The 25,884-nt window shown below is 51.4% G+C and overlaps 5 non-coding genes across 5 annotated transcripts; 2 read left to right on the forward strand and 3 right to left on the reverse strand.

Annotated features, from left to right (window-relative positions):
* Positions 1 to 16,703: 16,703 nt before the first annotated feature.
* trnay-gua (transfer RNA tyrosine (anticodon GUA)) lies at positions 16,704 to 16,790 on the reverse strand. Its single transcript is given in 2 exon segments — positions 16,704 to 16,739; positions 16,754 to 16,790. It is a non-coding gene; the product is annotated as a tRNA-Tyr (tRNA).
* A 598-nt stretch (positions 16,791 to 17,388) lies between these two features.
* Positions 17,389 to 17,460, forward strand: trnae-cuc (transfer RNA glutamic acid (anticodon CUC)). The gene has a single exon. It is a non-coding gene; the product is annotated as a tRNA-Glu (tRNA).
* A 762-nt stretch (positions 17,461 to 18,222) lies between these two features.
* Positions 18,223 to 18,295, reverse strand: trnar-acg (transfer RNA arginine (anticodon ACG)). Its single transcript has one exon. It is a non-coding gene; the product is annotated as a tRNA-Arg (tRNA).
* A 6,812-nt stretch (positions 18,296 to 25,107) lies between these two features.
* On the reverse strand, positions 25,108 to 25,194 carry trnay-gua (transfer RNA tyrosine (anticodon GUA)). Its single transcript is given in 2 exon segments — positions 25,108 to 25,143; positions 25,158 to 25,194. It is a non-coding gene; the product is annotated as a tRNA-Tyr (tRNA).
* A 598-nt stretch (positions 25,195 to 25,792) lies between these two features.
* On the forward strand, positions 25,793 to 25,864 carry trnae-cuc (transfer RNA glutamic acid (anticodon CUC)). Its single transcript has one exon. It is a non-coding gene; the product is annotated as a tRNA-Glu (tRNA).
* The last annotated feature ends 20 nt before the right edge of the window (positions 25,865 to 25,884 follow it).

Genomic DNA, 25,884 nt, shown 5'->3' on the forward strand with positions numbered 1-25,884 from the left:
CCTGGAGGGAAAGGGCCTCCAGGAGCAATCCAAGCCCAGCCAGGGTGCACTCTGGCTGGGGTAAAATATAAATTTGTCCGTGCCATGGAGCTCTGGAAGTCCTGGAGGGAGAGGGCCTCCAGGAGCAATCCAAGCCCAGCCAGGGTGCACTCTGGCTGGGTAAAAATCCTGGAGGGAGGGGGCCTCCAGGAGCAATCCAAAATCTAGGTCCAAAACGTTGCGTTACTCGTGGAGCTCCAGGCACTCGGGACTCCTCGGCCTGCCCCGGGGAAGGTGGCCCATCCTGGGTCAAATGCAGATTTAACCGCCACGCCTGGAGGTCCATCTGAAGCTAAGACGGTCCTAAAATGGCCCTCCGGGGTTTTATGAGGAGAGGTACAAAGAGCAAACCAAGCCCAACCAGGGTGCACTCTGGCTGGGGTAAAATCCAAGCCAATAGTGCCCCCTGACTGGGGAAAACGTTTATCGTGACTGGGGAAAAAATCCTGGAGGGAGAGGGCCTCCAGGAGCAATCCAAGCCCAGCCAGGGTGCACTCTGGCTGGGGTAAAAATCCTGGAGGGAGAGGGCCTCCAGGAGCAATCCAAGGCCAGCCAGGGTGCACTCTGGCTGGGGTAAAATCCAAGCCAATAGTGCCCCCTGACTGGGGAAAACGTTTATTGTGACTGGGGAAAAAATCCTGGAGGGAGAGGGCCTCCAGGAGCAATCCAAGCCCAGCCAGGGTGCACTCTGGCTGGGGTAAAATATAAATTTGTCCGTGCCATGGAGCTCTGGAAGTCCTGGAGGGAGAGGGCCTCCAGGAGCAATCCAAGCCCAGCCAGGGTGCACTCTGGCTGGGTAAAAATCCTGGAGGGAGGGGGCCTCCAGGAGCAATCCAAAACCTAAGTCCAAAACGTTGCGTTACTCATGGAGCTCCAGGCACTCGAGACTCCTCGGCCTGCCCCGGGGAAGGTGGCCCATCCTGGGTCAAATGCAGATTTAACCGCCACGCCTGGAGGTCCATCTGAAGCTAAGACGGTCCTAAAATGGCCCTCCGGGGTTTTATGAGGAGAGGTACAAAGAGCAAACCAAGCCCAGCCAGGGTGCACTCTGGCTGGGGATAAATCCTGGAGGGAGAGGGCCTCCAGGAGCAATCCAAGCCCAGCCAGTGTGCGCTCTGACTGGGATAAAATATAAATTTGTCCGTGCCATGGAGCTCTGGAAGTCCTGGAGGGAGAGGGCCTCCAGGAGCAATCCAAGCCCAGCCAGGGGTCACTCTGGCTGGGCATAAATCCTGGAGGGAGAGGGCCTCCAGGAGCAATCCAAGGCCAGCCAGGGTGTACTCTGGCTGGGGTAAAATCCAAGCCAATAGTGCCCCCTGACTGGGGAAAACGTTTATCGTGACTGGGGAAAACATCCTGGAGGGAGAGGGCCTCCAGGAGCAATCCAAGCCCAGCCAGGGTGCACTCTGGCTGGGTAAAAATCCTGGAGGGAGGGGGCCTCCAGGAGCAATCCAAAACCTAAGTCCAAAACGTTGCGTTACTCATGGAGCTCCAGGCACTCGAGACTCCTCGGCCTGCCCCGGGGAAGGTGGCCCATCCTGGGTCAAATGCAGATTTAACCGCCACGCCTGGAGGTCCATCTGAAGCTAAGACGGTTTTAAAATGGCCCTCCGGGGTTTTATGAGGAGAGGTACAAAGAGCAAACCAAGCCCAGCCAGGGTGCACTCTGGCTGGGGATAAATCCTGGAGGGAGAGGGCCTCCAGGAGCAATCCAAGCCCAGCCAGTGTGCGCTCTGACTGGGATAAAATATAAATTTGTCCATGCCATGGAGCTCTGGAAGTCCTGGAGGGAGAGGGCCTCCAGGAGCAATCCAAGCCCAGCCAGGGGTCACTCTGGCTGGGCATAAATCCTGGAGGGAGAGGGCCTCCAGGAGCAATCCAAGGCCAGCCAGGGTGTACTCTGGCTGGGGTAAAATCCGAGCCAATAGTGCCCCCTGACTGGGGAAAACGTTTATCGTGACTGGGGAAAACATCCTGGAGGGAGAGGGCCTCCAGGAGCAATCCAAGCCCAGCCAGGGTGCACTCTGGCTGGGTAAAAATCCTGGAGGGAGGGGGCCTCCAGGAGCAATCCAAAACCTAAGTCCAAAACGTTGCGTTACTCATGGAGCTCCAGGCACTCGAGACTCCTCGGCCTGCCCCGGGGAAGGTGGCCCATCCTGGGTCAAATGCAGATTTAACCGCCACGCCTGGAGGTCCATCTGAAGCTAAGACGGTCCTAAAATGGCCCTCCGGGGTTTTATGAGGAGAGGTACAAAGAGCAAACCAAGCCCAGCCAGGGTGCACTCTGGCTGGGGATAAATCCTGGAGGGAGAGGGCCTCCAGGAGCAATCCAAGCCCAGCCAGTGTGCGCTCTGACTGGGATAAAATATAAATTTGTCCATGCCATGGAGCTCTGGAAGTCCTGGAGGGAGAGGGCCTCCAGGAGCAATCCAAGCCCAGCCAGGGGTCACTCTGGCTGGGCATAAATCCTGGAGGGAGAGGGCCTCCAGGAGCAATCCAAGGCCAGCCAGGGTGTACTCTGGCTGGGGTAAAATCCGAGCCAATAGTGCCCCCTGACTGGGGAAAACGTTTATCGTGACTGGGGAAAACATCCTGGAGGGAGAGGGCCTCCAGGAGCAATCCAAGCCCAGCCAGGGTGCACTCTGGCTGGGTAAAAATCCTGGAGGGAGGGGGCCTCCAGGAGCAATCCAAAACCTAAGTCCAAAACGTTGCGTTACTCATGGAGCTCCAGGCACTCGAGACTCCTCGGCCTGCCCCGGGGAAGGTGGCCCATCCTGGGTCAAATGCAGATTTAACCGCCACGCCTGGAGGTCCATCTGAAGCTAAGACGGTCCTAAAATGGCCCTCCGGGGTTTTATGAGGAGAGGTACAAAGAGCAAACCAAGCCCAGCCAGGGTGCACTCTGGCTGGGGATAAATCCTGGAGGGAGAGGGCCTCCAGGAGCAATCCAAGCCCAGCCAGTGTGCGCTCTGACTGGGATAAAATATAAATTTGTCCATGCCATGGAGCTCTGGAAGTCCTGGAGGGAGAGGGCCTCCAGGAGCAATCCAAGCCCAGCCAGGGGTCACTCTGGCTGGGCATAAATCCTGGAGGGAGAGGGCCTCCAGGAGCAATCCAAGGCCAGCCAGGGTGTACTCTGGCTGGGGTAAAATCCGAGCCAATAGTGCCCCCTGACTGGGGAAAACGTTTATCGTGACTGGGGAAAACATCCTGGAGGGAGAGGGCCTCCAGGAGCAATCCAAGCCCAGCCAGGGTGCACTCTGGCTGGGGTAAAATATAAATTTGTCCGTGCCATGGAGCTCTGGAAGTCCTGGAGGGAGAGGGCCTCCAGGAGTAATCCAAGCCCAGCCAGGGTGCACTCTTGCTGGGTAAAAATCCTGGAGGGAGGGGGCCTCCAGGAGCAATCCAAAACCTAAGTCCAAAACGTTGCGTTACTCATGGAGCTCCAGGCACTCGAGACTCCTCGGCCTGCCCCGGGGAAGGTGGCCCATCCTGGGTCAAAGGCAGATTTAACCGCCACCCCTGGAGGTCCATCTGAAGCTAAGACGGTCCTAAAATGGACCTCAGGGGTTTTATGAGGAGAGGTACAAAGAGCAAACAAAGCCCAGCCAGGGTGCACTCTGGCTGGGGATAAATCCTGGAGGGAGAGGGCCTCCAGGAGCAATCCAAGCCCAGCCAGTGTGCGCTCTGACTAGGGTAAAACATAAATTTGTCCGTGCCATGGAGCTCTGGAAGTCCTGGAGGGAGAGGGCCTCCAGGAGCAATCCAAGCCCAGCCAGGGGTCACTCTGGCTGGGCATAAATCCTGGAGGGAGAGGGCCTCCAGGAGCAATCCAAGGCCAGCCAGGGTGTACTCTGGCTGGGGTAAAATCCAAGCCAATAGTGCCCCCTGACTGGGGAAAACGTTTATCGTGACTGGAGAAAACCTCCTGGAGGGAGAGGGCCTCCAGGAGCAATCCAAGCCCAGCCAGGGTGCACTCTTGCTGGGTAAAAATCCTGGAGGGAGGGGGCCTCCAGGAGCAATCCAAAACCTAAGTCCAAAACGTTGCGTTACTCATGGAGCTCCAGGCACTCGAGACTCCTCGGCCTGCCCCGGGGAAGGTGGCCCATCCTGGGTCAAAGGCAGATTTAACCGCCACCCCTGGAGGTCCATCTGAAGCTAAGACGGTCCTAAAATGGACCTCCGGGGTTTTATGAGGAGAGGTACAAAGAGCAAACCAAGCCCAACCAGGGTGCACTTTGGCTGGGGTAAAATCCAAGCCAATAGTGCCCCCTGACTGGGGAAAACGTTTATCGTGACTGGGGAAAAAAATCCTGGAGGGAGAGGGCCTCCAGGAGCAATCCAAGCCCAGCCAGGGTGCACTCTAGCTGGGGTAAAAATCCTGGAGGGAGAGGGCCTCCAGGAGCAATCCAAACCCAGCCAGTGTGCGCTCTGACTGGGTTAAAATATAAATTTGGCCGTGTCATGGAGCTCTGGAAGTCCTGGAGGGAGAGGGCCTCCAAGAGCAATCCAAGCCCAGCCAGGGGGCATTCTGGCTGGGCATAAATCCTGGAGGGAGAGGGCCTCCAGGAGCAATCCAAGGCCAGCCAGGGTGTACTCTGGATGGGGTAAAATCCAAGCCAATAGTGCCCCCTGACTGGGGAAAACGTTTATCGTGACTGGGGAAAACATCCTGGAGGGAGAGGGCCTCCAGGAGCAATCCAAGCCCAGCCAGGGCTCACTCTGTCTGGGGATAAAACAAAATCCTGACTGGGGAAAACATTTATCCTGACTGGGGAAAAAAAATCTGGAGGGAGAGGGCCTCCAAGAGCAATCCAAACCCAGCCAGTGTGCGCTCTGACTGGGTTAAAATATAAATTTGGCCGTGCCATGGAGATCTGGAAGTCCTGGAGGGATAGGGCCTCCAGGAGCAATCCGAGCCCAGCCAGGGTGCACTCTGGCTGGCGAAAAAATCCTGGAGGGAGGGGGCCTCCAGGAGCAAGTCGATTTTGGGTTACCAGTGGCCCGGTTCTCTGGTGGCGCGGGGTGGCTTGGACAGTAATGCCCGGGCTTAAGTTTGGGACCCCGGGGTTCGCCTGGTGCTCGGGTGAGGGTGGAGGCCTTTGCTCTGGTTCTCCGAGTCGGGCAGAGGGTGGACCAGGGTGGGGGTCCCTGCCCAGAGCTCTGGTTCTCCAAGTCGGGCTAGAGCCGGAGAACCTCGGCCGGAGGGAACCAGAGAACCAGAGCGGCCGCCAAAACCTAAGTCGATTTTGGGTTACCAGTGGCCTGGTTCTCTGGTGGCGCGGGGTGGCTGGGACAATAATGCCCGGGCTTAAGTTTGGGACCCCCGGGTTCGCCTGGTGCTCGGGTGAGGGTGGAGGCCTTTGCTCTGGGGTAGCTCTGGTTCTCCGAGTCGGGCAGAGGGTGGACCAGGGTGGGGGTCCCTGCCCAGAGCTCTGGTTCTCCAAGTCGGGCTAGAGCCGGAGAACCTCGGCCGGAGGGAACCAGAGAACCAGAGCGGCCGCCAAAACCTAAGTCGATTTTGGGTTACCAGTGGCCTGGTTCTCTGGTGGCGCGGGGTGGCTGGGACAATAATGCCCGGGCTTAAGTTTGGGACCCCCGGGTTCGCCTGGTGCTCGGGTGAGGGTGGAGGCCTTTGCTCTGGGGTAGCTCTGGTTCTCTGAGTCGGGCAGAGGGTGGACCAGGGTGGGGGTCCCTGCCCGGAGCTCTGGTTCTCCGAGTCGGGCAGAGGGTGGACCAGGGTGGGGGTTCCTGCCCGGAGCTCTGGTTCTCCTGAGTCGGGCGGAGGGTTGACCAGGGTGGGTATCCCTGCCCGGAGCTCTGGTTCTCTGAGTCGGGCAGAGGGTGGACCAGGGTGGGGGTCTCTGCCAGAGGGGTTAGAGTTAGAAAATGTCTAAGTCGAAAACAGCATCCCATCTGTAAGTTATCCGATGGGTCCCATATAGGCTGTCTGTGGAAATGCCATAACCAGGCTTTGACCGGGTGTATCTCGGAAACCACGCCGACTTGGAACTCCAAACTCCGGGTGTGAGTAGGTACCCATGGGCCCCCCATGATCCCAGAGTATGGAGCCCCAAGTCGGCTTGGTTCTCGAGATATGGCAACTTCCTGTGGAACTTTGACCGGGTGTAACTCGGAAACCACGCCGACTTGGAGCTCCAAATTTCGGGCCTGGGTAGGCACCCATGGGCCCCCCATTACCCCTGAGTATGGAGCCCAAAGTCGGCTTGGCTTTGGAGTTATGCCCGGTAAAAAATGGGACTTTGACCGGGTGTATCTTGGAAACCACGCCGACTTGGAGGTCCATACTCCGGGCATGGGGAGGCACCCTTGGGCCCTCCATGACCCCAGAGTATGGAGCCCCAAGTCGGCTTGGTTCCTGAGTTATGCCCGGTCAAAAACAGCATCCCACCCGCAACTCATTCGACGGAGCCCCTGTATGCTCCCCGTGGACAGTATGATTTTATGCAAATTTTGCACAATTAATATCTGTAATGTACATCAGTGTGTTGTGCTGTGTCCCCTGAGTGGAGTACAGTAGGCTTGACCACAAATAACCACTTTATTTATGAAATATGACTTTTTAATTCAATGTCCACGTGGAGCATACAGGGGCTCCGTCAAATTAGTTGCAGGTGGGACTTCCACACATGTGTTGAAATCGCCTCGTAATTACGGGGATTCACCCGCTGAAAATGTCAAAGTTAAAAAGAGCATCCCACCCGCAACTCATTCGACGGAGCCCCTGTAGGCTCCCCGTGAACAGTATGATTTTAAGCAAATTTTGCACAATTAATATCTGTAATGTACATCAGTGTGTTGTGCTGTGTCCCCTGCGGGGTGTACAGTAGGCTTGACCGCAAATGACCACTTTATTCATGAAACATGACCGTTTAATGCAGTGTCCACAGGGAGCCCGCAGGGGCTCCGTCGAATGAGTTGCAGATGGGATTTCCACACATGTGTTGAAATCGCCTCGTAAATACGGGGATTCACCCGCTGAAAATGTCAAAGTTAAAAAGAGCATCCCACCCGCAACTCATTCGACGGAGCCCCTGTAGGCTCCCCGTGAACAGTATGATTTTATGCCAATTTTGCACAATTAATATCTGTAATGTGCATCAGTGTGTTGTGCTGTGTCCCCTGAGGGGTGTACAGTAGGCTTGACCACAAATAACCACCTTATTTATGAAATATGACCTTTTAATGCAATTTCCACGGGGAGCCTACAGGGGGTCCGTCGAATGAGTTGCAGGTGGGCTCCGAACTTTAAACGGCTATAACTCGGGGACCCAACCGCCTAGAGACACCAAACTCGGGTCAAAGTAGGGTACCGAGGGGCCCTCTCCAACGCGCCCTAGCCCGTGCTTCTAGCGCCCCCACGGTCCGAGATACGGGGCCCAACAGGAAAGGGTTCACTTCAGAAGGAAGGGTCTCAGAACCTCGGGACTCTGGGGTCTGAGAGGGCCCCTAGGGACCCCTCACCGCCCCGAAGGACGATCCGCTGGGACTCGTATTTTCCGAGATATAGATCGTTTTGTCCAAAAGTCCCTAATGTATAACCGGGTGTATCATGGGAGTTAAGCCGAGTTGGAGCTCCAATCTCCGGGAATGAGAGGGGCCCATAAGGACCCTTCAGACCCCACCGTTTCCAGCTGCTGGGCCCTTCCGTTTCTGAGATACTTCAACTTCCGGTCCAGGTTTGACTGGGTCTATCTCGGAAACCACGCCGACTTGGCGCTCCAATCTCCGGGTGTTGGTAGGTACCTATGGGCCCCCCGTGACCCCAGAGTATGGAGCCCCAATTCGGCTTGGTTCCCGAGATATGGCAACTTCCTGTGGGAATTTGACCGGGTGTATCTCGGAAACCACGCCGACTTGGAGCTCCAATCTCCGGGTGTTGGTAGGAACCTATGGGCCCCCCATGACCCCAGAGTATGGAGCCCCAAGTTGGCTTGGTTCCCGAGATATGGCAACTTCCTGTGGAACTTTGACCGTGTGTAACTCGGAAACTACACCGACTTGGAGCTCCAAACTCCGGGTGTGGGTAGGTACCCATGGGCCCCCCATGACCCCAGATTATGGAGCCTCAAGTCGGCTTGGTTCCAAAGACATTGCAACTTCCTGTGGAACTTTGACCGGGTGTATCTCGGAAACCAGGCCGACTTGGAGCTCCAAACTCCGGGCGTGGGTAGGTACTCATGGGCCCCCCATGACCCCCTAGTATGGAGCCAAAAGTCGGCTTGGTTCTTAAGATACACCCGGTCAAAATAAGCATCGAACCTGTAGCTTAATACTCACTGGCCTTCAACACATGTGTTGAAATCGCCTCGTAATTACGGGGAATCACCCGCTGAAAATGTCTAAGTTAAAAAGAGCATCCCACCCGCAACTCATTCGACGGAGCCCCTGTATGCTCCCCGTGAACAGTATGATTTTATGCCAATTTTGCACAATTAATATCTGTAATGTGCATCAGTGTGTTGTGCTGTGTCCCCTGAGGGGTGTACAGTAGGCTTGACCACAAATAACCACCTTATTTATGAAATATGACCTTTTAATGTAATTTCCACGGGGAGCCTACAGGGGGTCCGTCAAATGAGTTGCAGTTGGGCTCCGAACTTTAAACGGCTATAACTCGGGGACCCAACCACCTAGAGACACCAAACTCGGGTCAAAGTAGGGTACCGAGGGGCCCTCTCCAACGCGCCCTAGCCCGTGCTTCTAGCGCCCCCACGGTCCGAGATACGGGGCCCAACAGGAAAGGGTTCACTTCAGAAGTAAGGGTCTCAGAACCTCGGGACTCTGGGGTCTGAGAGGGCCCCTAGGGACCCCTCACCACCCCAAAGAACGATCCGCTGGGACCCGTCATTTCGGAGATATAGACCGTTTTTTGCAAAAGTTCCTTATGTATAACCGGGTGTATCTCGGGAGTTAAGCCGAGTTGGAGCTCCAAAGTCCGGGCATGAGAGGGGCCCATTGGGGCCCTTCAGACCCCACCGTCCCCGGCTCGTGGGACCTTCCGTTTCCGAGATACGGCCACTTCCTGTCCAGGTTTGACCGGGTGTATCTCGGAAACCAAGCCGACTTGGGGCTCCATACTCCGGGCAAAAGTCGGGGCCCTCTCAGACCCCAGAGCCTCAAGTCGGCTTGGTTCCAAAGACATTGCAACTTCCTGTGGAACTTTGACCGGGTGTATCTCGGAAACCAGGCCGACTTGGAGCTCCAAACTCCGGGCGTGGGTAGGTACTCATGGGCCCCCCATGACCCCCTAGTATGGAGCCAAAAGTCGGCTTGGTTCTTAAGATACACCCGGTCAAAATAAGCATCAAACCTGTAGCTTAATACTCACTGGCCTTCAACACATGTGTTGAAATCGCCTCGTAATTACGGGGATTCACCCGCTGAAAATGTCTAAGTTAAAAAGAGCATCCCACCCGCAACTCATTCGACGGAGCCCCTGTAGGCTCCCCGTGAACAGTATGATTTCATGCAAATTTTGCACAATTAATATCTGTAATGTACATCAGTGTGTTGTGCTGTGTCCCCTGAGTGGTGTACAGTAGGCTTGACCACATATAACCACTTTATTTATGAAATATGACCTTTTAATGCAATGTCCACGGGGAGCATACAGGGGGTCCGTCAAATTAGTTGCAGGTGGGATGCTGTGTTTGACTTAGACATTTTCAGCTAGTAAAGGCTTCAGCAGTAAGGCCGTTGTGACTTTGGACCCCCGTTGAGGGGCCCCTGGGGGGTCTGGAGACATGGGTTTTTTTCCACGGACGTCGGGGGAGTCCCAAGATGAGGCCAGTGGCGTTTCGTTGTCCCTAAAAAATGTTTTGAGGTCAGCGCGCAGCGATCAGGGAATGCCGTCCACCGTGTGTCAATTCAACGCGGCGAGTAAGGAACTTCCCTTATTAACGGTAAGGGAATTTAGGCTGTTCGTGGAAATTTTCCCATTGATTTAAGCGACCATTGGTCAAACTGTATTACGGTGGACACGCTGGCTTCATTTTGGATCCCATTTGCCATTCAGCTGTGTTGTCCATTGGGATGATGTCCCTTACTTTTCTATAAGGGAGTGCAAGGGGCCATAGGCTCCGTAGGTACACCTCTAGGGGCGCTGTTCATGTCCAAGACCAGCCTAAAACGCCTACTTCCAACTTATTTAATGTGTTTATCCATGAAAGTGCCTATTTGTCCCCCTGACAGCCTACGTTTGTCCACGAAGTGCATTTTTAGTCCCCTGACAGCCTACGTTTGTCCACGAAGTGCATTTTTAGTCCCCTGACAGCCTACGTCTGTCCACGAAGTGCATTTTTGTCCCCTGACAGCCTACGTCTGTCCACGAAGTGCATTTTTAGTCCCCTGACAGCCTACGTTCGTCCACGAAGTGCATTTTTTGTCCCCTGACAGCCTACGTTTGTCCACGAAGTGCATTTTTGTCCCCTGACAGCCTACCTATGGTGTTCTTCGTGGTATTTTGTTCTTCAGGGGTCAAAAGGTCACAGGGGCTCCAAATTTGTCATGGAGGTAGTGCAGGGCCCCCCGGGCCAAGACCCCGGACCCCGGGGTCCAGGGTCATTTCCGAGTGTGCAAAAGGTCTCAGGGGCTCCAAATTTTGTATGGTGGTGATCGGGGTACCCCCGGGGTCCTATGTCAGTCATAAATACGTGTTTTTGCAGAAAAACATTCTCCACCCTATTTTTCAAACTGCCCATTCAAGAGGGTCTGCAGGTCTATGTGAGAAAGAGGTTCTATTGAGAATTTTTAACAAAGCGCACCAAAAATATTTCCCCTGTGTTCTAGAGGCCCTTCCTTTTGATATGCTCTCGTGGGGCCCCCAGACGAGCGGTACGTGAAGTTCCGACGAGTTCCGTGTCCCTTTGACCTATTTTCGTGCTCAATTGGCCCAATTGGACACCAACAGCCTATGTCGAATAAGTTGCCGGTGGTACGTCTGTAAAGCAGGGGTCAAAAGGTCTCAGGGGCTCCAAATTTTGCATGGTGGTGATCGGGGTACCCCCGGGGTCCTATGTCAGTCATAAATACGTGTTTTTGCAGAAAAACATTCTCCACCCTATTTTTCAAACTGCCCATTCAAGAGGGTCTGCAGGTCTATGTGAGAAAGAGGTTCTATTGAGAATTTTTAACAAAGCGCACCAAAAATATTTCCCCTGTGTTCTAGAGGCCCTTCCTTTTGATATGCTCTCGTGGGGCCCCCAGACGAGCGGTACGTGAAGTTCCGACGAGTTCCGTGTCCCTTTGACCTATTTTCGTGCTCAATTGGCCCAATTTGACACCAGCAGCCTATGTCGAATAAGTTGCCGATGGTACGTCTGTAAAGCAGGGGTCAAAAGGTCTCAGGGGCTCCAAATTTTGTATGGTGGTGATCGGGGTACCCCCGGGGTCCTATGTCAGTCATAAATACGTGTTTTTGCAGAAAAACATTCTCCACCCTATTTTTCAAACTGCCCATTCAAGAGGGTCTGCAGGTCTATGTGAGAAAGAGGTTCTATTGAGAATTTTTAACAAAGCGCACCAAAAATATTTCCCCTGTGTTCTAGAGGCCCTTCCTTTTGATATGCTCTCGTGGGGCCCCCAGACGAGCGGTACGTGAAGTTCCGACGAGTTCCGTGTCCCTTTGACCTATTTTCGTGCTCAATTGGCCCAATTTGACACCAGCAGCCTATGTCGAATAAGTTGCCGGTGGAACGTCTGGAAAGCAGGGGTCAAAAGGTCGCAGGGGCTCCAAATTTGGCATGGGGGTAGTCCAGGGGCCACCGGCCCAAGACCCCGGACCCCGGGGTCCTGGGTCATTTCCGAGTGTGTCATTCAGCCAACGGGTTGGTTAAAAAGGTCCGTTCGACCCGAAACCCGGTCGTGCGTCTCGTCACGGGCCCCTGGGGCGGCGTCCGAAGTTCCGCGCCCCTTCGACCTTTTTTCGTTCTTATTTGGTCTAGTTGGACACCACCAGCCTATGTCAAACGAGTTACAGATGGGACTACGGCTAGGGTTAGGGTTAAGCCAAGGTTCGGCGCTGTCGTCCCGAAACTGACTTGGGCGCCTCGTCACGGGCCCCTGGGACGGTGTGTGAAGTTCCGTGTCCCTTCGATATGTTTTCTTGCTTAATTGGCCCGTTTGGAAACCTATAGCCTATGTCGAATAAGTTGAGCAAGCAGGTGTCAAAAGGTCGCAGGGGCTCCAAATTTTGTACGGTGGTGATCGGGGGCCCCCCGGGGTCCTGTGTCAGTCATAAGAATGTGTTTTTGCAGAAAAACATTCTCCACCCTATTTTTTCAAATTGCCCATTCAAGAGGGTCTGTAGGTCTATGTGAGAAAGAGGGCCTATTGAGAATTTTTAACAAAGCGCACCAAAAATATTTCCCCTGTGTTCTAGAGGCCCTTCCTATTGATATGCTCTCGTGGGGCCCCCAGACGAGCGGTACGTGAAGTTTGGGGCCCCTCGAAGCTCCGGGTGCCCGACGGGGACTGTGTACACTTGCAACTCATACCATTTGTTTTCGAAGGTGTTTCGTGGAAAACGGACAGAATGGTCCAATCGACCCGAAACTGACTTGTGCATCTCGTCACGGGCCCCTGGGACGGTGTGTGAAGTTCCGTGTCCCTTTGACCTATTTTCGTGCTTAATTGGCCCAATTGGACACTAACAGCCTATGTCAAATGAGTTGCCGATGGGACTTCCACACATGTGTTGAAATCGCCTCGTAATTACGGGGATTCACCCGCTGAAAATGTCTAAGTCGAAAACTGCATCCCACCCGCAACTCATTCGACGGAGCCCCTGTAGGCTCCCCGTGAACAGTATGATTTTATGCCAATTTTGCACAATCAATATCTGTAATGTACATCAGTGTGTTGTGCTGTGTCCCCTGAGGGGTGTACAGTAGGCTTGACCACAAATAACCACCTTATTTATGAAATATGACCTTTTAATGCAATTTCCACGGGGAGCCTACAGGGGGTCCGTCAAATGAGCTGCAGGTGGGCTCCGAACTTTAAACGGCTATAACTCGGGGACCCAACCACCTAGAGACACCAAACTCGGGTCAAAGTGGGGTCCCGAGGGGCCCTCTCCAACGCGCCCTAGCCCGTGCTTCTAGCGCCCCCACGGTCCGAGATACGGGGCCCAACAGGAAAGGGTTCACTTCAGAAGGAAGGGTCCTAGAGTCTCGGGACTCTGGGGTCTGAGAGGGCCCCTAGGGACCCCTCACTGCCCCGAAGTACGATCCGCTGGGGCCCGTCATTTCCGAGATATAGATCGTTTTGTCCAAAAGTCCCTTTTGTATAACCGGGTGTATCTCGGGAGTTAAGCCGAGTTGGAGCTCCAAACTCCGGGCATGAGGGGGGCCCATTGGGGCCCTTCAGACCCCACCGTCCCCGGCTCGTGGGACCTTCCGTTTCCGAGATACGGCCACTTCCTGTCCAGGTTTGATCGGGTGTATCTCGAAAACCAAGCCGAGTTGGAGCTCCAAACTCCGGGCATGAGGGGGGCCCATTGGGGCCCTTCAGACCCCACCGTCCCCGGCTCGTGGGACCTACCGTTTCCGAGATACGGCCACTTCCTGTCCAGGTTTGACCGGGTGTATCTCAGAAACCACGCCGACTTGGAGGTCCATACTCCGGGCTTGGGTAGGCACCCATGGGCCCCCCATTACCCCAGAGTATGGAGCCCCAAGTCGGCTTGGCTTTGGAGTTATGCCCGGTCAAAAATCCGACTTTGACCGGGTGTATCTCGGAAAGCAAGCCGACTTGGAGGTCCATACTCCGGGCATGGGGAGGCACCCGTGGGACTTCCACACATGTGTTGAAATCGCCTCGTAATTACGGGGATTCACCCGCTGAAAATGTCAAAGTTAAAAAGAGCATCCCACCCGCAACTCATTCGACGGAGCCCCTGTAGGCTCCCCGTGAACAGTATGATTTTATGCCAATTTTGCACAATCAATATCTGTAATGTAAATCAGTGTGTTGTGCTGTGTCCCCTGAGGGGTGTACAGTAGGCTTGACCACAAATAATCACTTTATTTATGAAATATGACCTTTTAATGCAATTTCCACGGGGAGCCTACAGGGGCTCCGTCAAATGAGTTGCAGGTGGGACTTCCACACATGTGTTGAAATCGCCTCGTAATTACGGGGATTCACCCGCTGAAAATGTCTAAGTCGAAAACTGCATCCCACCCGCAACTCATTCGACGGAGCCCCTGTAGGCTCCCCGTGAACAGTATGATTTTATGCCAATTTTGCACAATCAATATCTGTAATGTACATCAGTGTGTTGTGCTGTGTCCCCTGAGGGGTGTACAGTAGGCTTGACCACAAATAACCACCTTATTTATGAAATATGACCTTTTAATGCAATTTCCACGGGGAGCCTACAGGGGGTCCGTCAAATGAGCTGCAGGTGGGCTCCGAACTTTAAACGGCTATAACTCGGGGACCCAACCACCTAGAGACACCAAACTCGGGTCAAAGTGGGGTCCCGAGGGGCCCTCTCCAACGCGCCCTAGCCCGTGCTTCTAGCGCCCCCACGGTCCGAGATACGGGGCCCAACAGGAAAGGGTTCACTTCAGAAGGAAGGGTCCTAGAGTCTCGGGACTCTGGGGTCTGAGAGGGCCCCTAGGGACCCCTCACTGCCCCGAAGTACGATCCGCTGGGGCCCGTCATTTCCGAGATATAGATCGTTTTGTCCAAAAGTCCCTTTTGTATAACCGGGTGTATCTCGGGAGTTAAGCCGAGTTGGAGCTCCAAACTCCGGGCATGAGGGGGGCCCATTGGGGCCCTTCAGACCCCACCGTCCCCGGCTCGTGGGACCTTCCGTTTCCGAGATACGGCCACTTCCTGTCCAGGTTTGATCGGGTGTATCTCGAAAACCAAGCCGAGTTGGAGCTCCAAACTCCGGGCATGAGGGGGGCCCATTGGGGCCCTTCAGACCCCACCGTCCCCGGCTCGTGGGACCTACCGTTTCCGAGATACGGCCACTTCCTGTCCAGGTTTGACCGGGTGTATCTCAGAAACCACGCCGACTTGGAGGTCCATACTCCGGGCTTGGGTAGGCACCCATGGGCCCCCCATTACCCCAGAGTATGGAGCCCAAAGTCGGCTTGGCTTTGGAGTTATGCCCGGTCAAAAATGTGACTTTGACCGGGTGTATCTCGGAAAGCAAGCCGACTTGGAGGTCCATACTCCGGGCATGGGGAGGCACCCGTGGGACTTCCACACATGTGTTGAAATCGCCTCGTAATTACGGGGATTCACCCGCTGAAAATGTCAAAGTTAAAAAGAGCATCCCACCCGCAACTCATTCGACGGAGCCCCTGTAGGATCCCCGTGGAAAGTATGATTTCATGCAATTTTGCACAATTAATATCTGTAATGTACATGAGTGTGTTGTGCTGTGTCCCCTGCGGGGTGTACAGTAGGCTTGACCACAAATAACCACTTTATTTATGAAATATGACTTTTTAATGCAGTGTGCACAGGAAATGGCTGTAAGGGGACAAACATGCTCTCCGTGGACAGGGGGCATGTCCGGGATCGATCCCCGCCCCCTGGCTTCATTTAAGCTGTAAGGGGACAAAACATGCTCTCCGTGGACAGGGGGCGTGTCCTGGATCGATCCCCGCCCCCTGGCTTCATTTAAGCTGTAAGGGGACAAAACATGCTCTCCGTGGACAGGGGGCGTGTCCGGGATCGATCCCCGCCCCCTGGCTTCATTTAAGCTGTAAGGGGACAAAACATGCTCTCCGTGGACAGGGGGCGTGTCCGGGATCGATCCCCGCCCCCTGGCTTCATTTAAGCTGTAAGGGGACAAAACATGCTCTCCGTGGACAGGGGGCGTGTCCGGGATCGATCCCCGCCCCCTGGCTTCATTTAAGCTGTAAGGGGACAAAACATGCTCTCCGTGGACAGGGGTCGTGTCCGGGATCGATCCCCGCCCCCTGGCTTCATTTAAGCTGTAAGGGGACAAAACATGCTCTCCGTGGACAGGGGGCGTGTCCGGGATCGATCCCCGCCCCCTGGCTTCATTTAAGCTGTAAGGGGACAAAACATGCACTCTGTAGACGGCCCCGCCCACCCCGCGACTTCGGCCAATGGCGTGGAGCGTGTAAGGGTGAATAGGCTGTAAGGTGGACGTTTAAGCACCCCGTGTACGCCCAACCCTGACTTATTCGACGGCCTTCGAATGGGTTGAGGTTGGGACGTCGGTGAGCCACCTGGTGGCCGATGCCCGAACTGCGGTTTTGGGGGGGTAACTTCTGGCCCCTCCCATATGGCCCCTGGGGGGTCTAGAGTCTTGGGACCACCTCTCAGCTGCCCTTGGGGACGGCCCCTTTCGGGAAGGGTCGTCACGGGGCCCCCCAAAAATCATCTAGGGGGCGCTGCGCAGCGTCCCCGGAGTGCGTCCCCTCCCGCGTCATTCGAGCGGTGCGGTGTACCCTGTTCGAAATCACTTCCCTAGAGTGCGTTAGGATTTGGCGCTCTCACCGCCGCGGCCCAGGTTCGGTTCCCGGTCAGGGAACGAGCTTTTGCCCTCCAGCGGCGGACGTGATTGCAAAATGGCGGACTACGAAAACAAATGCTGATTTCCTCACCGAGAAGCACGGCCAAATAAATGTTTGCATGTGAAAAAGAACTCCTTCGAGCCGGAGTCGAACCAGCGACCTAAGGATTGCCAATTTGCCTCCTACAGTCCTCCGCTCTACCAGCTGAGCTATCGAAGGCACGCTGGTTGGGGACAGAACCTCAACCTATCAGGTTGCTGAAGCTCCGCCGCTGGCTAAAAGTGCTACTAGCACAGACAGACGTGCTGGCTGTTTCGATAAGTGAAGTAAAGGCAAACCCAGCTTCCCATACCGGGAGCCGAATCCGGGCCGCCTGGGTGAAAACTAGGAATCCTGACTGCTAGACCATATGGGATCTTCCTCCCGCCCTGAGCTGGCCTTTTGACTTTTAGTGTGTGACCGCCCCCTTTAAGAACATGGGAATGATCCGAAGGGATTGTTTACTGAATTCAATTTCATCAGGCTCACCGGAGGGAGCTCTCATTTGCCTTGCCCAGGGGGTTCAGTTTCCTCCCATTCCTGCGTTGGCATAACAGACACTGTAAACTGGTCGTAAAGCAAGGTCCTTGTGACAGTACTCATGCAATGCATTTGAAAAGACGCATGGTATTGTATGGTAACCGTAATCCCACTGACAAAGCAGCCTATTGTTGGACTGTCAATTTTCTCCTGGAGGAAAATACAAGCCCTAGTGGTCTTGCTGGGAAATGTGGTAGAGTCCCACAGCCGGGCTTGAGGGGAAGGACTCAACAGACCTTCCCTGGTGGTCTAGTGGTTAGGATTCGGCGCTCTCACCGCCGCGGCCCGGGTTCGATTCCCGGTCAGGGAATGAGCTTTTGCCCTCCAGCGGCGGTCGTGATTGCAAAATGGCGGACAACGAAATCAAGTGCTGATGGCCTCGTCGAGAAGCACTGCCAAAGAAATGTTTGCGCGTGAAAATGAACTCCTTCGAGCCTGAGTCGAACCAGTGACCTAAGGATTGCCAACTTGCCTCCTATCGAAGGCACTCTGGTCAGGGACAGAACCTCAACCTATCAGGTTGCTGAAGCTCCGCCGCTGGCTAAAAGTGCTACTAGCACAGACAGACGTGCTGGCTGTTTCGATAAGTGAAGCAAAGGCAACCCCAGCTTCCCATACCGGAAGTCAAACCCGGGCCGCCGCTAGACCATATGGGATCGTCCTCCCGCCTGGAGCAGGCCTTTTGGCTTTTAGTGTGTGACCGCCCCCTTTAAGAACATGGGAATGATCCGTAGGGATTGTTTACTGAATTCAATTTCATCAGGCTCACCGGAGGGAGCTCTCATTTGCCTTGCCCAGGGGGTTCAGTTTCCACCCATTCCTGCGTTGGCATAACAGACACTGTAAACTGGTCGTAAAGCAAGGTCCTTGTGACAGTACTCATGCAATGCATTTGAAAAGACGCATGGTATTGTATGGTAACCGTAATCCCACTGACAAAGCAGCCTATTGTTGGACTGTCAATTTTTAATATTAATCAACCAATCCAATAATAATAATAACAAAAACTACGGGCTAATAAAACGGAATAATAAAATGGCTATGGGCTGACAGCGAAGCAAAAGAGGCAGAGCGAGCCAGCCAGGAGTCGAACCTAGAATCTTCTGATCCGTAGTCAGACGCGTTATCCATTGCGCCACTGGCCCACCGATCAGGTGTTACGGATTAGTTTTGTTTTGGGTTTTTTCTGTTTGTTTTTTCTCTCTTTTGATAGGTTGTCAGATAAGGATCCACACCTGTCTTGAGTTTGTGGATGGATATAAGATGTCTGCCCTCTGTCTACCGGGAGGCCTGCAGTTGTGCTGAGGAGCTGGACCTTCATATTGTTTTTCTCTTAAGTGTTTGTTTATTTACTGTTGAACAACTATTTTCTTTATTACTTACCCCTAGATTTAAATAAATATATTGTTAAATATATTTTTGGACTCTGAACCCTTTCTTTTGTTACTTCCTTGAGCCGGAACGTAACAATTGGGGGCTCGTCCTCAAAGTTTTTTTTTGGTTAGAATTCGGAAGGTCCAGCTTCTATTGAAAAAAAGGTATTGTTTGTAAATTTTTCGCTAGCGCCTGTGTATGTGTAGGCGGAGCGTATTTGACTAGGCTACTATTCGATTCACCTGCGTGTGGCTTGGCGTTCTGGCGCTAGCAAACAGTGGGTGTTTGTTGGGAAATGTGCGCGAGAGTTTTCGGTGTCTTTAAATCGGTGGATTTTCTTCATCATAGGGTTCAATTGAAGAGAAAGTAAGTGGAACCCGAAATAGACCATTAGATATGGTAAGTGTATTGATTTCTCTTAATATTTCCCATTGTAAAAACGTTTGTTTCTTTTGATAGGCTAGCTTTGGCAGGATTTTGATGGGTATGTTTACTCTGGTACTCTGCTCGGTTAGCTAGGATTGCTGAAAGAAAGGTAATTTGTCAGCGAACTCTGTATTTTGTTGCACAAATAGTGAGGTTCCCCGGTAGGTTTAGCAACGCATCGCGTTGATCTTTTTTTTATTTTAGTTTGTTGTTTTTGTGCTGACGCTGAGTTGAGAGCACTGCCGCGATTGTATGTCTCACTGGTTTGTCCGTGAGTTTATACATCTGACGGTATTTGAGTGCTTAAAGATACTCGACTCTTGGTGGAGGCATGAAGACTAGGGTTGAGTTATTTTAGGGGAGAGGAGAGAGAGAGTAGGGGGAATAGTCACTTTTTGGTGCTTGTAAGTCAGAGTGAACGACTACGAGTTCTGCTGAATAGAATAGAGAATGGCTACTGAGTTAGACTTATTTTTTGAATCTCCTAGTGAGGAATTCTTTGACCAATTAACGAAAGAACAGTTGTTGGAGGTGGCCGCTAAGTATGATATCTGCTTAACCACCAAAGAAAAAAAGTTAAAAGAGTCTGTTGCACTAATTGTTAAAGCCACTCTAGTTAAGTTAGAGGTTTTTGATCCTGATAAGCCTGTTGGTTCTGATGAAGATGATGATAGCACTGCACAAACTTCAGTTATTGCTTCCAAGTTCTCTTTTGAGCAACAAAAAGAACTAATGCTTTTAGAGTTAGAAAAGGCGAAAATGAATCGTGAAATTGAAATTCGTAAATTGGAGGTTGAGGCTTTGCGGTTTCAGTTAATTGAGGAGGGTAAACTGGGGGACAGTGCAAGTGCTCTAACCAGATCTGTCAGAAAAGGGTTGGATGTAGCCAATAATATTAAGCTGATACCCAAATTTAGTGAAACTGATGTAGACACATTCTTTAGTTTGTTTGAGCGCTTGGCAGATGTTATGAAATGGCCAGATTCTGAACAGACTTTGATGTTACAGTGTGTGTTAACCGGTAAGGCACAAAAAGCTTACTCCTCTTTGAGTGTTCGTGATAGTCAGAATTATCATAAGGTTAAGGAGGCTGTTCTGAAGGCTTATGAGCTGGTGCCAGAAGCCTATCGGCAGAAATTTAGAAACATGCGAAAACCTGCAGAACAGACGTATTGTGAGTTTGTGAGAGACTTAAAGATCCAGTTAGATCGCTGGTGTGCTGCTTCAGGAGTAACTAGTCGGGAAAATCTTCACGAGTTGTTCCTGTTAGAACAGTTTAAAAGCACTTTGTCTGAGCATGTTTCCATCTTTCTGACTGATCGTAATGTTACATCTACGGAGGAGGCTGCCATTCTTACTGATGAGTATGAACTCACTCATAAATGTGAAGTAAAGAAAAGTAGGTTCAAGTTCAGTGAAAGTCCAACAGAGAATGTAACTGTCCGTCATGCCTGGGCTGATAATAATAAGAGTGAGAGGAATTTTAAAAGTTACGCTGATAAAAATGACCGGTGTGCTTATTGTCATTTAAAGGGACACTGGAAAAAGGATTGTTTAGCACTTAAAGGGAAACTGATGCGTGTTAAATCTGAACCCAAGCCTGCTCTTGCTGTTTCGTCTGTTCAGACAGATAATAATTCTGACTGCTGTCTTGATATTTTGCAGAATCTGGAGAAACCAGCGGTACGTTACAATGTTGGAGATGTTGGATATTCTCCCTTTATTACAGAAGGCTATGTGTCACTGCTTGAAAGTACTGAGAAGGTTCCTATTAAGGTTCTCCGAGACACGGGAGCATCAGAATCATTCATTTTGCAATCTGTTCTTCCTTTTACTCAGGAGTCCAATACAGGGAACAGTGTGCTGATTCGCGGTATTGGGTTGCAAACATTGTCTGTACCCCTGCATAACATGTTTCTCCAATCTGATTTAGTAAATGGAGCAGTTGTGATGGGAGTCCGTCCTTCACTACCAATGGAAGGAGTTTCAGTGATCTTGGGGAATAATCTGGCGGGTGACCGTGTGTGGCGTGATGTTCCACCTCCACCTGTGGTTGCTACTTGTCCTGCCCCATTGGGTGACAATGATATATCCCAGCAGTATCCAGAGGTATTTGTGTCTTGTGCACTCACGCGTGCAATGCGTAAACAGTCAGCCGATGCAAAACTAAGGGATGTGAAGGATTTGTTAACGTCTAAGAGAGTGGTGCCAGGTCTCCTTGCTTTGCCTTCTATTCCCCATCAGGTTTGGGTGTCTGCTCAGAAAGAGGATTCATCTCTGAACTCGCTGTTTGATGCTGCTTTGTCTCCTGATGTAGCAGAGAGTTCCGTTAATGGGTACTTCATTGAAAATGGGACACTATTGCGGAAGTGGACTTCTAACACAGAGGGAGGTTTGACGGAACCAATTATACAGGTAGTAGTGCCTGTTTCTTTGCGAAATTCTGTATTGGATTCTGCTCATGGCGGGGTGTCTGGACATTTGGGCGTAAATAAAACCTACCAACATTTGCTGCAGTACTTTTACTGGCCTCGTATTAAGAGTGACGTAAGGCAGTATATTAAGACTTGTTCGATCTGTCAGCTGACTGGAAAACCAAATCAAACCATAAAACCTGTGCCTTTGTATCCCATACCTGTTATGGAACAGCCTTTTCAGCATCTTCTAGTGGATTGTGTTGGGCCTTTACCACCTTCAAAGTCTGGTAGCGTTTACTTATTGACCGTGATGTGTCAGAGCACTCGGTATCCTGCGGCTTTTCCTTTGCGTTCAATCACCACACGATCAGTTGTAAAAGCCTTGTCCCAGTTCATTTCTATTTTTGGAATTCCAAAAGTTGTTCAGAGTGATCAGGGGACAAACTTTACATCTAATATGTTTCAAGAAGTTCTGCGGCAGCTTGGCATTAGGCATAACAAGTCCAGTGCATACCATGCGGAAAGTCAGGGTGCCCTAGAGCGTTTCCATCAGACGTTAAAATCTTTGTTGAGGGCATATTGCACTGAGTTAAAAGGTGATTGGGAAGAAGGGTTGCCTTGGTTGTTATTGGCCACACGTGAGGTTATCCAGGAGAGTTTGGGATTTAGTCCCAATCAGCTAGTCTTTGGACATTGTGTACGAGGACCCATGGCAGTACTGAGTAAAGCTGCGCTACCGGAGGAGCCACCACAGAGTCTGATTCAGTATATACAGGGTTTTCGTCGACGTCTAGTCCTGGCTGGGGAATTGGCAAGAGAAAAGTTGGAAAAAACTCAGGGAAAGATGAAATGCTGGTTTGATCGTAAGTCCGAGGTTCGCATGTTTAGTCCAGGAGATCAGGTGTTAGCCTTATTTTCTTTACCAGATTCTCCTTTCTGTGCAAGGTTTTTAGGACCTTACACTGTGCTTAAAAAAATGTCTGATCAAAATTATATTCTTTCTACCCCTGAGCGCAGGAAACCTACCCAGTTGTGCCATGTGAATTTATTAAAACCCTTTTACTCTCGTAATGTTGCTCCTGAAGTCGTTCCTTCCTCAGTTGCGCTAGCTAGTTTAAGTCAAAAAGGTGACGTACAACAGGATGTGAAATCACCTGATGATGTCATCTTACAACCTCGTCTAAAAAACTCTGAGACTTTGGCTAACCTAGAAGAATGGGTAAAACATTTATCTTGCAAACAACGTTTCGAGTTAAAATCTATGCTGACTGAGTTTTCTGTTCTCTTTTCAGATACTCCTTCTCGTACACACTTGATTGAACACGATATAGATGTTGGTGATGTTAAACCTGTCCGGCAACGATTTTATCGTGTATCGTTTGACAAACGTCAGAAATTGGAGGCTGAAGTCAGTTACATGCTTGAAAACAACATAGCAAAGCCTTCCTTTTCAGATTGGGCTTCGCCTTGTTTGTTAGTGGGAAAGCCAGACGGCACTCAGCGTTTTTGCACTGACTATAGACGAGTAAATATTCTAACTAGACCTGACTCATACCCGTTGCCTAGGATGGAAGATTGTGTTGACCAAGTTGGATCAGCTACTTTTGTCAGTAAATTTGATTTGCTCAAAGGGTACTGGCAGGTGCCTTTGACCACCCGAGCACAGGATATTTCCTCTTTCATTACTCCGTTTGGACTATATTCTTACACCGTAATGAGTTTTGGTCTTAGAAATGCTCCAGCTACATTTCAGCGGCTAATGAACAGAGTGACCGCTGGTTTAGAGGGCTGTGCCGTGTACCTAGATGACATTGTTATTTATAGTGACACATGGGATCAACACCTTATCCGAATTCGTGCACTGTTTGAACGATTGTCAGATGCCAAACTAACAGTTAACCTGGCAAAGTGTGAGTTTGCCAGGGCTACTGTGACTTACCTGGGCAAGGTTGTTGGAATGGGCAAAGTGCGACCTGTACGTGCTAAAGTCATAGCGATTGACCAATTTCCTAGCCCTCAGACTAAACGTGAATTGATGAGATTTTTAGGAATGGCTGGGTATTACAGGAGTTTTTGTCCCAACTTTTCTTCTGTTGTTGCCCCGCTCACGGATTTGTTACAAGCAAAGGCTAAATTTGTGTGGACTCCAAAATGTGAAAGTGCCTTTGAGAATGTTAAACGCTTGCTCACGTCATCTCCTGTTCTGACAGCTCCTCGACTTGATAAACCATTCAAACTTCAGGTGGATGCTAGTCAGGTTGGAGCGGGAGCTGTTCTGCTGCAGGTTGATGAGAATGGTATCGATCGCCCTGTCAGCTATTTTTCACGGAAATTCAATTCATATCAGACCAACTATTCGACTATCGAGAAAGAGGCGTTAGCGTTGATCTGGTCCCTGCAGCATTTTGAGGTTTATGTGTCTTGTGGGACTATGCCCACTGTGGTGTACACCGACCATAACCCTCTTACATTTCTTCACTCTCTGCAGAATCCAAATCAGCGTCTTATTAGGTGGTCTCTTTTCTTACAGCCTTATGCTTTGGAGATTCGTCATGTGAAAGGCGTAGATAATGTCTTAGCTGACGCCTTGTCCCGTGCCCCATGTGGTGGAGAATAAGTCTTTTGACAATCATTTTCCTCTTCTCTTTTCTTTCTTTGGTTTTCAATTCCTTAATTTTGCTTTCTCCAGGCGCCGGGAGATTGCTGGTTTCGAAACCAAGAGATGCGGGGAGTTGGGAAAGTTGTAATGGTTAATGACTTGGTGTTAACTCCGGTAGGGTTGTTTTTGTTCCTCATAAACTTATGTATGCTTTGGGGTTGGAAATTGTATAAGGTAGAGTTTCTAACGAGAATCTCTCCCTTTTTAAGGGGGGAGGTGTTACGGATTAGTTTTGTTTTGGGTTTTTTCTGTTTGTTTTTTCTCTCTTTTGATAGGTTGTCAGATAAGGATCCACACCTGTCTTGAGTTTGTGGATGGATATAAGATGTCTGCCCTCTGTCTACCGGGAGGCCTGCAGTTGTGCTGAGGAGCTGGACCTTCATATTGTTTTTCTCTTAAGTGTTTGTTTATTTACTGTTGAACAACTATTTTCTTTATTACTTACCCCTAGATTTAAATAAATATATTGTTAAATATATTTTTGGACTCTGAACCCTTTCTTTTGTTACTTCCTTGAGCCGGAACGTAACAATGAGCTTACACGGGACCTGTTGGTGTTCGACTGGGCAGAGGCCTGTCATGACATCTACTCTTTCTCATGCCATTAACAGGCCTCGAGCCAACGTCAGGAAGGGGTCCGATGAGGGGCCTGCTATAAAAACCTTCGAGATGGAGGCTTCACATATTGGGGATCTCGGTTGCTTTGTTTTCATGGCAAGTTGTGGTGTTGTTAGGATATTCCTACAGAGCCTGTGACAGTTTCTCAGCGGAAGAACTGGGATCCAGGGTCAGAGACGTCTCCTCTCCTGGAGGAAAATACAAGCCATAGTGGTCTTGCTGGGAAATGTGATAGAGTCCCACAGCTGGGCTTGAGGGGAAGGGCTCAACAGACCTTCCCTGGTTGTCTAGTTGTTAGGATTTGGCGCTCTCACCGCCGCGGCCCAGGTTCGGTTCCCGGTCAGGGAACGAGCTTTTGCCCTCCAGCGGCGGACGTGATTGCAAAATGGCGGACTACGAAAACAAATGCTGATTTCCTCACCGAGAAGCACGGCCAAATAAATGTTTGCATGTGAAAAAGAACTCCTTCGAGCCGGAGTCGAACCAGCGACCTAAGGATTGCCAATTTGCCTCCTACAGTCCTCCGCTCTACCAGCTGAGCTATCGAAGGCACGCTGGTTGGGGACAGAACCTCAACCTATCAGGTTGCTGAAGCTCCGCCGCTGGCTAAAAGTGCTACTAGCACAGACAGACGTGCTGGCTGTTTCGATAAGTGAAGTAAAGGCAAACCCAGCTTCCCATACCGGGAGCCGAATCCGGGCCGCCTGGGTGAAAACTAGGAATCCTGACTGCTAGACCATATGGGATCTTCCTCCCGCCCTGAGCTGGCCTTTTGACTTTTAGTGTGTGACCGCCCCCTTTAAGAACATGGGAATGATCCGAAGGGATTGTTTACTGAATTCAATTTCATCAGGCTCACCGGAGGGAGCTCTCATTTGCCTTGCCCAGGGGGTTCAGTTTCCTCCCATTCCTGCGTTGGCATAACAGACACTGTAAACTGGTCGTAAAGCAAGGTCCTTGTGACAGTACTCATGCAATGCATTTGAAAAGACGCATGGTATTGTATGGTAACCGTAATCCCACTGACAAAGCAGCCTATTGTTGGACTGTCAATTTTCTCCTGGAGGAAAATACAAGCCCTAGTGGTCTTGCTGGGAAATGTGGTAGAGTCCCACAGCCGGGCTTGAGGGGAAGGACTCAACAGACCTTCCCTGGTGGTCTAGTGGTTAGGATTCGGCGCTCTCACCGCCGCGGCCCGGGTTCGATTCCCGGTCAGGGAATGAGCTTTTGCCCTCCAGCG

This window comes from Rhinichthys klamathensis, unplaced genomic scaffold (assembly GCF_029890125.1).
Source record: "Rhinichthys klamathensis goyatoka isolate OS25496 unplaced genomic scaffold, OSU_Roscu_1.1 h1tg000357l_1, whole genome shotgun sequence".
Taxonomy (NCBI): Eukaryota; Metazoa; Chordata; class Actinopteri; order Cypriniformes; family Leuciscidae; genus Rhinichthys; species Rhinichthys klamathensis.